Source organism: Mus caroli, chromosome X, assembly GCF_900094665.2.
Source record: "Mus caroli chromosome X, CAROLI_EIJ_v1.1, whole genome shotgun sequence".
NCBI lineage: Eukaryota > Metazoa > Chordata > Mammalia > Rodentia > Muridae > Mus > Mus caroli.
In genome coordinates, this window is record NC_034589.1 from 141,879,726 (window position 1) to 141,893,017 (window position 13,292).

General features: G+C 42.6%; 1 protein-coding gene across 1 annotated transcript in view; it reads left to right on the plus strand.

The window, feature by feature from the left end:
• The window catches only part of Rragb (Ras related GTP binding B), a 118,435-nt gene that overhangs the window by 77,122 nt on the left and 28,021 nt on the right, over positions 1 to 13,292 (plus strand). The window contains exon 11 of the transcript XR_003835730.1: positions 5,911 to 5,990. The gene's annotated coding sequence lies outside the window, so the exon portion shown is untranslated. The remainder of the gene's footprint in view (positions 1 to 5,910; positions 5,991 to 13,292) is intronic.

The following is a 13,292-nucleotide window of genomic DNA, read 5'->3' on the forward strand; positions in this document are numbered from 1 at the left end:
CTTTGTAGACCAGGCTGGCCTTGAACTCAGAAATCCGCCTGCCTCTGCCTCCCGAGTGCTGGGATTAAAGGCGTGCGCCACCACGCCCGGCTTGGTAAGAACCAATTACACAAAGATCTCTGGCCTCCATGGGGCACACCATGGAATGAGCACACACACACACACATGCATCAACAATAATAATGATACATTTTATTTTAAAAAATTAGAGGTAAAGTCAGCGTGACTTACTCAGATGTGGGAGAGGAAAAGAGAACACGGGTTTAAGCAGGTGAGTAAATGGAAGGCCCAGATAGAGATCTGATGCTCAGGAAAAAAGGTTCAAGTCAAGGAAATTAAGACATGACAATAAACACATAGAACAATGCTAATGGAAACCATAGATGGAGTGAGATCACAGGCAAGTGTGTAATAGCAACATCAGGCTAATAGACGGATGGAGAGCTTGGCAGCCATGTTTGCCGCACAGGACATTTTCACTTCTGCCATTTGGAGCAAGTTTTTTTTTTTTTTAACCTTTCTGAACCTATTTCCAAATGTTTAAAGGAGACACAATAGGAGTACCCCTCCCTTTAGTCAGGAGGGAATGCTAAAGATAATGCAGGGTTTAAGGTGGAATTCCTTGTGAGAGCTCATGTTAATTAATTACAGCAGTCTTTTGCCTCAGTGCTACTCTTTAGCAGGATTGACTCTAAGAGTTTAAGAGCATAGATTGTGCCCAGAATGGTGGTCTACCCCTTTAATCCCAGCATTCATGAAGCAGAGGCAGGCAGTTCTCAGTGAGTTTGAGGCCAGCCTTGTCTACTGAATGGGTTCCAGGACAGCAGAAGCTCTATTACATCCAAAAAACCTGTCTCCAAAAACCAAACCAGCTGGGTGTGGTGGCGCACTCGGGAGGCAGAGGCAGGCAGATTTCTGAGTTCGAGGCCAGCCTGGTCTATAGAGTGAGTTCCAGGACAGCCAAGGCTATACAGAGAAACCCTGTCTCAAAAAACCAAAACCAAAACCAAAAACAAACAAACCAAAAACCGAAAAACAAAAATAAAAAACAAACCAAAGCACAGATTATGCTCCTGATGGTAAATATATTGTCACAGCTTTTAGTTGCTAATCAATCTGGCATCTACTGTAAATTCATGATTTTTTTTTTGCCATGAAAATATTTAAAAGCCTTCTTTAAAAAAAAAAAAGATGTATTTACTTATTTCATGTCTGTGAGTACACTGTCACTGTCTTCAGACACACACCAGAAGAGGGCATTGGATCCCCATTACAGATGGTTGTGAGCCACCATGTGGTTGCTGGGATTTGAACTCAGGATCTCTGGAAGTCAGTTTTCTTAACTGCTGAGCCATCTCTCCAGCCCTTCTTAAAAAGCTTCCAAGTATAACACACAAAAGAAAACAATTTTATATTTTAAGAAATGTCGGAGCCCGGCAGTGGTGGCGCTCGCCTTTAATCCCAGCACTTGAGAGGCAGAGGCAGGTGGATTTCTGAGTTCGAGGCCAGCCTGGACTACAGAGTGAGTTCCAGGACAGCCAGGACTGCACAGAGAAACCCTGTCTCAAAAAAACAAAAACAAAACAAAACAAAACAAAACAAAAAAAACAAAAAAACCAACAACAACAAAAAAAGAAATGTCGGCTATCGACAGTCGCAGACCATGCTGGGTTGCCGCCACCGCTGCCACCATCGTGCCAGCCCCACGGGTCTCAGTGAGGTGGGTGACTCTCCAGGATGGGAGACAAGCCAGGTTGGGAGCAGATTGGATCCGGCTTTATTCCGCATTACTATCAGTTATTTGATAACGGCAGAACCCAGCTAGGCGCAATTTACATGGATTGAGTCATCATGCCTTATGTGGGAAGGACAGCAGTCTCAGGGGAAAGCTGCCGTTGAGGAGAAGCTATCTAGCCTCCCGTTCCAGAACATTCAGCATAGTGTCACAGCGCAGGACCACCAGCCTACACCAGAGAGCTGCAACATCAGCATGGTTGTAGGCCAGCTCAAGGTAGCAGTGCCACTGTGTTTCAGGGCAGGAGTAGGCAGGCAAAGCAGAGCTCTGTGCCTTTCCTGTGGATGTAACCTGCTTATTGGGGGTCGGGAGGGGGACATCCAAAGTGACTGTCCAAAGAAAACAAAACCCATCAAAGTGGCTGCCTAGACCTGCATTGTTTAATGTAACAGCCATAAACCACTGCAGCTGAACTTTATCTTCCCCTCCCTTATTTTCTTGGTGCTGGATATTGAGTTCAGGCTAAACAGATGCTTTCTTACACCGAGCCCCTCCCTCGGCCCCATAATTATTTCTATGTATTTATTTTTGAGGTCAGGTCTCACTGTGTACCCCTCACTGGCATAGAGCTTGCTCTGTAGACTGGACTGGCTCTACACAATTTTAAATTGTGCTAAATATATTAAAACGTACTTCCTTAGTTGTATAGTTACAATTCTTTCTCTCTTTTTTTTTTGGTTTTGTTTTGTTTTGTTTTTTTGAGACAGGGTTTCTCTGTGTAGCTCTGGCTGTCCTGGAACTCACTCTGTAGACCAGGCTGGCCTCGAACTCAGAAATCCGCGGGCCTCGAACTCAGAAATCCGCCTGCCTCTGCCTCCCGAGTGCTGGGATTAAAGGCGTGTGCCACCACTGCCCGGTATATAGTTACATTTCAAGTGGCTGTAGTTGCAGAAAGTTCTAGTGTCGAGCACTGGTTTAGAGCCATTATGGAAAGGGGGCAAGATGAACAGGAGCAGGGTGAAGCTGTCCTGCCAAACTCTTGGGCTCCTGTGTCATCCTGAGGTGTAGACAGACCTGCTGACTGGGCACTTAGAGGTAATCCTCATCCAATGATACCACCCAAGCTGGTGCTCCCACATTCTCTCTTTGAGACAAGGTCTTGCTAAGTAGACCAAGCCCTCTAATTCACAGAGATCCTCCTGCCTCTGTTTAATAAGTGCTGAGATGAAAAGCGTGTATCATCATGACTGGCCCAAGCTGGCTCTTCAGGTGCCAAGCAAAGCAAATGAAGTCCCACTTTGTTTATTTCCCTTTTCCCATAAAAAAAAAAAAGAAAATGAAAAAAAATTGTATGTGTGCATGATGGGTGTAATGTGCAATAGCATACATGTAGAGGTTAGAGGAAACCTTGTCTCCTTTCATTTTTATATGGGTCCCAGGGATCTAACTCAGCTCAGCAGGGTTGTAGGGCAAGAAACTTCACTTATTTTTTTAAATTTATTTTACTTATATGAGTACACTGTAGCTGTCTTCAGACACCCTAGAAGAGGACATCAGATCTCATTACAGATGGTTGTGAGCCACCATGTGGCTGCTGGAAATTGAACTCAGGACCTTTGGAAGAGCAGCCAGTGCCCTTAACCACTGAGCCATCTCTCCAGCCTGAACCTTCACTCATTTAAGGTGTGTGTCACTGTTCCTGGCTCCTTTACCCCTCTTAAGACCTTTCATCCTTTTTTTTTTTTCCATGTGGCAGAGGTTTATTGTTGGGGCGGGGCTGGGGGGGATGGAGACAAGGGGGGGGGAGGGCAAGACCTTATAGTCAGACACGTTCCAAAAGCCTCTTCCCAAAGCTGGACAGATTGCCTGACCCTCTGGCCAGGTCTCAGCTCTTTGGGACTATGTCGTGGTAGGGTTCAGCACATGCCCACGTGCATTCCCCTGTAGATCAGCCAATATGGCCGTGAAAGGAGTGTCCTGTGGCTCTGAAGTAGACTCAGAGGGACTAGCTATAAGTCTGGCCTTACTTTTCTATCAGTTGCTCTTGCCGGTTTCAGCATGCTCTGCCCAGAACCTGCAACCTTGGGGTTGAGGAGGCATCCCAGGGAGCTTATCCTCTCCTTTCTTAGGCTAAAGAAATAAGTAGTACCACTTCACACCTAGTTTCAGATTCCTCCTGGTATTAGTGGCCCAGCTGGAGCTTCAAATGACTGATCCTTGTTTACCCTAATTCTTAGGAAAAGAGGTGAAGCTGGAGCATGCGCGTGTGTGCATGCGTGCACTAGGCCTCATCCTGCTTTTCTGAATTGTGGTTAGAGGTTTAGGGCCTGCCTTTTTCTGTTGCAGTGTTATGCCGGTCATGCCCCATTCTACTCCCAAGCCCTTATAAAATTGTGATCCTATTGTGAAAAAAAAAAGCCAACTATCACATTTGTCCTGGCTAGTTTTTGTCAACTTGACACAAGGTAGAGAGCTCCCTGAGAGGACGGAACTTCAACTGAGGAAAATGCTGCCATCACATTGACTTGTAGGCCAATGTGTGGAGCCATTTTCTTGATATAGGATCTGGAATCATATTGATATAGATATAGGATGGCCTAGCTCACTGTCAGTGGTGCCACTGCTGGGCATGTGGCCCTGAGGTGTATAAGAAAGGAAGCCATGGAGAGTGAACCAGTAAGCAGCATTCCTCCATGGCTTCTGCTCCAGTTCTGGCCTCCTGGTTCCTGCCCTGAGTTCCTTGCTGATGAACCTGAGAGGTGTGTGCTGAAATAAACCTTTCCCTCTGCATGTTGCCTTTTTGGTTGTGGTATCTTATCACAGAAATAGAAACCCTAACTGACACAGCACTCATGGTCTACTTGTAATTATAGTTATATCTTTTGAAAGATTTTTTAAAAATTATTTGTATGTGTGTACATATGCCCATGTACAAGGACAGAGACCAGAATAGGGCATTAGATCCTCTGTAACTGGAGTCACAAGTAGTTGTGAACTATTCCATATGTACTGGGACCCAGCTCTGCTCCTCGACAAGAGAAGGAAGCTCTCTTGACCTCTGAGCTGTCCTCTCTAGTTCCTATAATTACTTCTTAAAAGCACCATCTGTCATTAGAAATACAGCAGCAGACAATAAACCCTAACGCCTTCCATTGCTTCTAGTTTAAACTATAAGCATGCCGATTTTTTCAAATCACATTTTAGGCAGTTTAACTTAAAATAACAGGCATTCACAGTGACAGACATTTAATTCACCATTCTTAATTAAATGGAAATCCCAGTTTCAAAAAACAAACCTATTTACATGGGGCACACAGAACAGTCAGGTTTACTTAATGGCAACAATTCAGTCTCGTTAATCAGTGACAGGCTGTGAAAATGTCTTTATCTGGAATAGGAAGAGAAGAAATACCCTTCTACTTTGCACACTTGAATAGCTGAACTGACCAGCACAATCTTGAAAGATATCCTTAGAGAACAACAAAGTTTATCACATTTACCCTTTCAAATGCCTAACACAAGTCAATAATTTCTTCTTGCAGCTGTCCTCAAGTCCTTTTTTCCCTAGGGAGCTGACAATGGGTATGTTAATCAATTCTCTAAGGCTGCCTTTAGACTAGGAGCCTCTCTAGGAGAAGGACTTGTTTCATCTCTCTCTGGCACAGCGTCCCATCACAGGTGTGTGTAGAATTGACTGGGTCCTTAAATGTGTTCCATAGCCAGAAGTGTCTATGGTCCATTAATATCAACTGCTATTATCTTTTTCTTTCTGGTGCAGAATTCTGAAAATAAAGTATCGTTAGTGATATTACTTTACTAGGATTGGCTTTCTTTGAAAGCTACCTATGACTTTCTCAGCAGTTTAATCATTGAAGCATATGTCTTTTCAAAACTTTAAAAAAATATTTATTTATTATTATATGTAAGTACACTGTAGCTGTCTTCAGACATATCAGAAGAGGGCGTCAGATCTCATTACAGATGGCTGTGAGCCACCATGTGGTTGCTGGGAATTGAACTCAGAACCTCTGAAAGAGCACTCAGTGCTTTTAATGGCTGAGCCATCTCTCCAGCCCCCTTTCCAAAACTTTTTAACCATTGAAGCTTAAAGCTTAACTTTCGGAGCTTGCAATCCTGGCATTTGACAAAATTGGCTTTTATTCTGTATTATCCAGGATGAGGAAGAATTGGCACCCATGTTTAGAACTCTTTTCTGTGGTGCTGGGACCTGAACCTGGAGACTCATGCAAGCCTGGTAAGTTCTTTACAAGAGCTATAGTCTCTGCCTCATATTTTATTTATTTATTTATTTGCTTCAACACTAACATTTGCTTTTAAGGTAGGATCACATTGTTTCAAATCTTTTCAATAGTAATTACATTACCAAAAAGTACCACCAAGATCGTTCCCAGAAGTCACAAGGTACACAAGACACAGGATTCTGACAAAGTACAAAGGTATCCTGTTTACTGGCTTAAGTGGAGTGACTACATTCAATTGTTTGCTTTTCCTTTAGGCCCCGATTTGGGGATTAAGTTCTAGGTTTTTATACAATTTTCAATCAGGGAAAACTTTATTGTTTCAAATTTCATGCCTAATAATGTATATGCTGCTCTGTAAATGTTTGTCAGCCAATTTTGCATGTAGTGCCACTTTGCTGTTGTGTCATGGTAACTTTATCACAAGAAATTGTTGCTGAAGATTTGGGAGGGGAATGGGAAACGTGATGCCTGAATGAACTTTCACCACATGGTAAACATTCATGAATATCATTTCATTTCCTTCTCTCAAGCGGTGCAGAAACAGTAGATGCTTGGACAGACAGGGCAGTTAGAAGAGTTATGGCATGTAAACACATCTAACAACATCTATCTATTCTTCATTTGAAATTACCCCAATTTCAGCACCACGTCTTCTTTTTCTTTTTCTTTTTCCTTTTCTTTTTCCTTTTCTTTTTCCTTTTCTTTTTCCTTTTCTTTTTCTTTTTCTTTTCCTTTTCCTTTTTCTTTTTCTTTTTTTTCTTTTCTTTTTCCTTTTCTTTTTCCTTTTCTTTTTCTTTTTCTTTTTCTTTTCCTTTTCCTTTTTCTTTTTCTTTTCCTTTCTTTCTTTTTTTTTTTTGTTGTTGTTTTTCGAGACAGGGTTTCTCTGTGTAGCCCTGACTGTCCTGGAACTCATTCTGTAGACCAGGCTGGCCTCAAACTCAGAAATCAGTCTGCCTCTGCCTCCCAAGTACTGGGATTAAAGGCGTGCACCACCACCGCTCGGCTAACCACCTTTTCTTTAATTAAGAACAATATTCCTATGCTCATCAATGTATATTCCAATCTAGTGGCCACAGAAGCAACTGATTACAATTAAATTTTCTCTTGATTATGTTTTCTAAAATCTGGGGGAAAAAAAGAAGATAGGAACTAGATGAAAATCACAGCCCATCTCACTGACGCAGTGCTGGCAATGAAAAAACGTTGGACACATGTCTACACAGTTTCTATGGACTTTTTACATCAGAGATCCGAACTCAGCATTAAAAACTCCACTTTAATGGATTTTTGCTTTAGTGGTATATTTGAAGTCATTCTCCATGTCATTAACCACTTTGCAAACATAATATTAAAGACTACACAATATTTCAACCTTTGTTAGATTGATTGTTCTTAAAACTTCAACACAAACACTGTAGTATTGTACCTTGGATCTCTTTGCCCATATTTTTCCTTTCCTATTTTCCTATTCCTTACATTTGCATTCTAGAATAGAAATAACTGTCAAAACAGTGTTCCTTAAATAAAGAAAGGACAGGTAGGGTAGGAGGTGGTGATGCAGGACTTTAATTCCAGCACTTGAGATACAGAGGGAGGCAGATCCCTGTGAATTCAAGGCTAGCTTCATCTACAGAGTGAGTTCCAGGAGAAGAAGGACTATACAGTGACACAGTGAAATCCTATCTTGAAAAAAAATAAGTAAATAAATAAAATTAAAGAAATCTTGTCTCTATGTAGGCAATCACAATAGTGAATCAAAAAGAAAAAGACCTCTGTGTGTTGGCAGTCCCCATAGTCAGAAGGATCACACAGTCTGTGTCATGAAAGAAGGAAAAAAAGCAATATGGCTCAGCAGGTAAAGGTGCTTGCTGCCAACTCAGACCACCTAAATTCAATCCTTGGAATGCACACAGTAGGAGAGAACTGACTCTTGCAAGTTGTCCTCTGACTTCCACAGAAGAACCATAGCACATTGTACACACACACACACACATACATGCATACACATACACACAAGATAATGACAAATGATTAAAAATTAAAAATTAATTAACTAGTCAATTAACTTATAATGGGTAGGAGCTGCCCATGGCCGATTCCTAGACAAGGAAAGGAGCTATGGCATCAGAGTAAAGATGGTAGTGTGAGCCCCACAGTCCAGTTTACTTCTGGACCGGGGAAGCTGAATGTGTCTTCTAAGTCCTGTGAAGATCCTTATTACAAAGGGAGAGTATTTTCTTGACCTTCAGTGCTTTGGATTAATCTGTGTTAAAATTCTGAACTCAGGACTCGGCAGGAATTTCAGTGTTATGTCTCACGTTAGTGGTCCTGCTTCTTGTAGACAGACACTTTTCTCTGTTGAAGTGTGAGTGTCTTTCTACACGTTACCTTCCTGTTTTGGAATGGAAAAGCCAGCTATCCCTTTGCTCTGTCTCTCACACTTAGTCACCAGCAGCTCTTAGGATGCCACTGTCAGATTTGTTCTCCAAGATGAAAACAATGGGCATGATTCTTGTGCTGCAACCTGATCTCTGTATTATTATTATTATTATTCCATTATGCAAACAGAAGTGAATGTTTAATGTAAAACAGGTGCTTGGGTGTGTATTTGTGAATTCATTCCCTTTAGTTCCAAATTAAAAGATTAAATAATACAAAGATTATGTGGCTTCTAAATTTTTTTTTAGTGGCTTTTTTTTGTTTTGTTTTGTTTTTTGTTTTTCAAGACAGGGTTTCTCTGTATAGCCCTGGCTGTCCTGGAACTCACTCTGTAGACCGGGCTGGCCTTGAACTCAGAAATCCGCCTGCCTCTGCCTCCCGAGTGCTGGGATTAAAGGCGTGCACCACCACGCCCAGCTTTAGTGGCTTTAAAAAAAAAAAAGATACTTTCATATGTTACCCCCTTCCTGGTTTTCCCTCCGAAAACCCCCTATCCCCTCCTTCCTCCCCCTGCTCACCAACTCTTATCCACTCCCATTTCCTGGCCCTGGCATTCCCCTACACTGGGGCATAGAGCCTTCACAGGACCAGGGGCCTCTCCTCCCACTGATGACCAACTAGGCCATCCTCTGATACATATGCAACTGGAGCCATCAATCCCACCAAGTGTATTCTTTGGTTGGTGGTTTAGTCCCTGGGAGCTCTGGGGGTACTGGTTAATTCATATTGTTGTTCCTCCTATGGGACTGCAAACCCCTTCAGCTCCTTGGGTACTTTCTCTAGTTCCTTCATTGGGAACCCTGTGCTCAGTCCAATAGATGGCTGTGAGCATCCACTTCTGTATTTGTCAAGCACTGGCAGAGCCCCTCAGGAGACAGCTATATCAGGCTCCTGTCAGCAAGCACTTGTTGGCATCTGCAATAGTGTCTGGGTTTGGTGACTGTATATGATATGGATCCCTAGGTGGGGCAGACTCTGGATGGCCTTTCCTTCAGTCTCTGCTCCACACTTTGTCTATGTAACTCCTTCCATGGGTATTTTGTTCCCCCTTCTAAGAAGGCTCTAAGTATCCACAGTTTGGTCTTCCTTCTTCTTGAGTTTCATGTGTTTTGCAAATTGTATATTCCAAGCTTCTGGGCTAATATCCACTTATCAGTGAGTGCATATCATGTGTGTTCTTTTGTGATTGGGTTACCTCATTCAGGATGATATCCTCCAGATCCATTCATTTGCCTAAGAATTTCATAAATTCATTGTTTTTAATAGCTGAGTAGTACTCCATTGTGTAAATGTACCACATTTTTGGTATCCATTCCTCTGTTGAGGGACATCTAAAAAAGTTTTCTAGGATTGGTGAATTGGATCAGTGGGTAAGGGTACCCACCAAGCCTGAAAATCCAAGTTTGATCCCTGGGTCCCATGTAGTAGAAGGACAGAACTGACTCCAGAACGTTATCCTGTCCATTTTTATTCTTAATTTATTTTCTAAAAAGCCTCCTAAATTTTGTCCTTATTATGCTAGTGCAGTTCAGACTGAAGTAGTAAATATTAGGTATTTGCTTACATTTAAATTAAAGAGATGATAAAATGTTTATAGTGGTATACATAGACGCTATCTTTAAAAACCAAACCCTCTAAAATACATTTAAGATAGAGTCTGTGTATACTACTCTAGCCTTAATCTTACAAACTTGCTCCTTAGCCTCCCTAGTAGTAAAATTATAGGTTCATACCACTACACCCAGTCTATATTTGTAGAGTTCAGATCCCCAGAACCCCTGTAAATGCTGGGTGGGTGTGGCAGCCTGAATATACTTCTGGGGCACAAAGGCAAACCAGATCCCTGGTGCAATCTGACCAGTCAGAGTGGCCTGTATTAGCAAGCTCTTAATGCCTTTGAGATGAACAAGGTGATCAAGGAAGACACTGGATGCCGACCTCAGGCCTTTGGCAAGAGGTCTTTAACTTTGACAAGAAACGAATGGTGGAGAAAAGGACAAAACTTTCCATTGAACTCTTTTCTCCCAAGAAAGGGCATAAAACAAAATTTTTATTTAGGACTCTGTGGTCAGAGAAAAATTAAAACTTGTTAGATGAAATCAAGAACCTGTAGCATTTAGAGTGTAGCATTTAGAGCATCTTTGGTTTCCAAAATGACTGCCTAGGAACATAAACAACTGATGTGGAGAAATAAGGGCACATTTCCCACAATTGGAGAGGGATAATAATGACATCAAATGGGACATGTGGAAAGTTCTAATAATTAGTTATATTGGTCAGAACCATTTTGTTTCCTGGGGCAGCTGATGCTAGGTAACGAGGTCAGGGGTTGGGGGTCAGGATGAGGAGTCAGTATACAGAGCATGGTCCACAGCAGAACTAAGGCTGCATCTCAAGCTGGCAGAGGAATTTGGTAGCTCGTAAGGGTCTTCTCTATGTTATGGGCTTTGTCAGTAATGCAAACTGCAGTATTAAAGGGGTTGTGGAAAATACCTAAGCCTTGCCACTGTGAGAGGCCAGGGGATACCACTGGTGAAGGGACAGCCTCAGTTGCAATGGGAACCCCAGAGTTTAAAATCTTGATGCTTGTCACCAAATAGCATAATTAGAATCCATACAGATATGCCAGGCCGTTTGTAAAGGTGTAGTCTCAGTTATAGTGGAGACCATAGCTTATTAGAGGTACCAGAACCATGAGGCACGTGCCCAAAACAGTGACAGGTGTAAAGTGGAGCTGGCCTGAGTTTGCAAGACTGCAAAACCAGACAAGTCCTGTGTGGTGAGAATTTTGGTTTCTTTAAAAATGCAGAAATGTTATGTGAATATGGTTTTGTTTTAATCCCAGGTGTGGAGTATTGGGCTGCTTCAGATTGTCCACAGCTGCTGTGATTTGTCTCATGCTCTGGCAGAGGCATGGTTTTGCCAGCTACAGATAGTTTATGTTTGGGATTTATGGGACTCTTCAGAGGGTATATAAATGCTAAAGTCCCAAGAGAGGCAGTGGCTGCTGCTCCTAGCCCTCCACCCTGGCTCCTGGTGATGCTGCTGATGTTTGCTGTTTGGATGATGTTGGTTGCTGTTTGTTAAGTATAATAAATTGGAGTTGCCCCAGTGAACTTGATGCCCCTAATCAGCAGGAAGTAGTCCCCAGTATAGGGGAATCTAGGGCAGGGAGGTGGGAGTGGGTGGGTGGGTGCAGGAACACCCTTATAGAAGCAGGGGGAGGGAGGATGTGATAGGGTGTTTATGGGAGGGAGGGAAACCGAGAAAGGGGATAACATTTGAAATGTAAATAAAGAAAATATCCAATTAAAAAAGCCATAAAAAAAGTAAAAAAAAATTGGAATGTGGGCAAGACAGATTTTGAGCTGAAGGTTTTGTAGGTAAATTGATGTCCCCCTTCCCTCCTTTAGAAGTCCTCCCTGGCCCAGCAGTGGTGGCGCAGGCCTTTAATCCCAGCACTTGTGAAGTAGAGGCAGGCAGATTTCTGAGTTTGAGGCCAGCCTGGTCTACTAAGTGAGTTCCAGGACAGCCAAGGCTACACAGAGAACCTATCTTGGGAAAGAAAAACAAAAACAAAAATCCTCCCTCCCTGGCTACAGGAGTTGGCCACTTCAGTTTTTATATCTCCCTTCCCAATGGGGTCTCCCCTTTCTCTGAGGACATTGTGGGGAGGGACTTGTAAGGGAGGGACTGGGAGGAGAGAAGGAAGTGGGGCTGTGACTGGAATGTAAAATGAATAAAAAAATAAATTATTGAGGAAAAAAGACAAAAAAAACGGAACGTGTTTTTTATTGTGGTACTGATATTAACGAGAATTTGGCGATGAAAGAAACAAAAGGCCATGGTTTATCAGTGGTATATTGGTGTGTCAAATTGTCAAGCAGTCAGTCATCCTAGTTAGGTTTTTTGCCAGCTTGACAGAAGTTAGAGTCACCTAGGAAAAGGGACCTCAACTGAGAAAGTGTCTCCATCAGATTTCCTGAAGCCAAGTTTGTAGAGAATTTTCTTGATAATTAATGATGTGGGAGAGCCCAGTATAATGTAGGCAGTGCCACCCCTGGGCTGCTTGTCTTGAACAGTATCAAAAAGGAAGCTGAGCAAACTATGAGGGGCAAGCCAGGAAGTAATGTTCCTTCCTGGTCTCTGCTCCAGCCCTGCCTCCGTGTTCCCACCCTGCTTGAGTTTCTGCCTTCGTTTTCCTCTATAGTGGACTGTGAGCAGGACATGTAGACCAAATTAGCCCTTTCTTCTTCAGTAGTTTTGATTGTGATGTCTGTAATACAGTAATAGAAAGTGAGTAGGATTCTTCAGAACCAGTTCTATATATGGAGGTAGAGTTTCAACAGGTTTAAATGTGAGATACAGATTTAGGAATACATCAGTTCAGATTCAAAGCCACAGTACTGTGTAAGATCTCCTAAGAAGACAATAGAGAGAGAGCAGAAAGTTAAAGGGGAAATCCAGGCTACTCTATTGTTTAGGTCTCAGTGAAGTGGGAGAAAAGCAGTCTGAAGATCAGCCAGTGAAGGAAAAGCAAAATCATAAGAGTAGTTCTATATAAAAATCATGAAGAATGCCAAGAGACAATCACCAGTCAATTAAGCCAAATGCTGCTGAACAGCGAAGAAACTCAAGGACTGAACAATGACCATTGGATCTAGAAATGTGGAGCTCACTGTGGATCTTCCAAATTACCATTTCAGTGGAGTCACAGGGAAGAAAAGCAGGCTGAGTTATATTTACGAATAAACAAATTCGCTGGGCGTGGTGGCGCACGCCTTTAGTCCCAGCACTCGGGAGGCAGAGGCAGGTGGATTTCTGAGTTCGAGGCCAGCCTGGTCTACAGAGTGAGT